The sequence below is a fragment of the Mustela lutreola genome, chromosome 7 (genome assembly GCF_030435805.1).
Source record: "Mustela lutreola isolate mMusLut2 chromosome 7, mMusLut2.pri, whole genome shotgun sequence".
Classification (NCBI taxonomy): Eukaryota; Metazoa; Chordata; class Mammalia; order Carnivora; family Mustelidae; genus Mustela; species Mustela lutreola.
Window position 1 is genome coordinate 14,571,568 of NC_081296.1, and position 842 is coordinate 14,572,409.

Here is an 842-nt window from a genome sequence, read left to right on the forward strand (position 1 = left end):
TTAAAGAGCGGAAATATCTATGGTCTCACCCCGTGGAGGGCTGCTGAATGAAATGTTTGTACTCCCAATCTGGTCCATACTGGAGAAGACCTTCAGGGTGAACACCTCAGGCAGCAGCTCTGAGCCACAGAAGAAGAGTGAGATGCTGTTCATGATGGCTTCCGGTGGAGCACATAGGTTATGGCAGATAATCGGAGGCCACTGTGACAGGTGGGAAGGTCAAGGCCATGCTAACGCCAAGGGGCATCTTTTATTGGCAGAGGTTTCCCTTTGTACCAAAAAATAGTTGAACTCCTTCAACTCCAAGGCAAAGGAGAAACATCACCATGTCTAGGACTAGATTCGCTGTTGGATATGGTAACAGGAGAGCTTTCGACAGAAATATGAAGAGTTCCAGCAGGATTCAGGTAACATAGTACCACCTGTTCAGAAAGAACAGGATTTCCAGTGGTGGAGGTGAATGCCAGCCATGTCCTTCTGGAAACCATCTTTAGTGCCCATGGAAACTGTGTAGGCCACACAGCCGCTCCAAGAACTTCTTTAATTTTTTTTTTTAAGCATAAAATTGGATGAAGTCCTAAGAAATGCTACAGCAGAACATCTAGAAATTTGGCTGGCAGCCAAATCTGGCCCGCCATCTGTTTTTGTAAATAAAGTTTTATTGAAACACAGTCATGCTCATTTGTTTACATACAGTCTGTGGCCACGTTCCCCTAAGACAGCAGTGTTGAGAAGTTCCAACCGAGACCATATGGGCTGCAAAGACTAAAATAGTTGTTATTTGTCCTTTTACAGAAAAAGTTTGCTGACCCTGCTCTAAATGATTGAGTTTTCAACTTGTG

At 44.3% G+C, this 842-nt stretch overlaps 1 pseudogene; it reads right to left on the reverse strand.

The window, feature by feature from the left end:
* On the reverse strand, positions 1 to 322 carry LOC131835448 (transmembrane protein 216-like; annotated as a pseudogene).
* Positions 323 to 842: the final 520 nt, after the last annotated feature.